We start from the raw sequence: 394 nt of genomic DNA, 5'->3' as shown, positions 1-394 counted from the left end.
AAGATTGTTTCATCCTCAGTTAAATACAAAAGATATTATAATTATTCTATAACAATAGATTATTAATAATGCCTTGTATTTCGTTATTTTATTAATAAAATACCAAACTTGCTTTTAAGATAAATGATTACATTGAATATATCCATAAATGCTTGACATAGGTAATATGATTCCCATTTTTACGTTGTGAAGTAATTTTATTACTCCCTATAATTTGTTATCATATAAAAAAATATAAAAATATAAAAAAAATTGAGAAACAAATATGTTATATATATAATTATTTTATGCAATATATAAATATTGTATAATTGTAATTTGAAATTATTTCATGTACAAAAAAATGTCCTCAAATCATAAAATTATAATATGAAAAAAAAAATATATATATATA

Source organism: Atta colombica, unplaced genomic scaffold (assembly GCF_001594045.1).
Source record: "Atta colombica isolate Treedump-2 unplaced genomic scaffold, Acol1.0 scaffold102, whole genome shotgun sequence".
NCBI classification, from domain to species: Eukaryota; Metazoa; Arthropoda; class Insecta; order Hymenoptera; family Formicidae; genus Atta; species Atta colombica.
The sequence above is the reverse complement of the archived record's forward strand: the minus strand, read 5'-3'. Positions refer to the sequence as shown.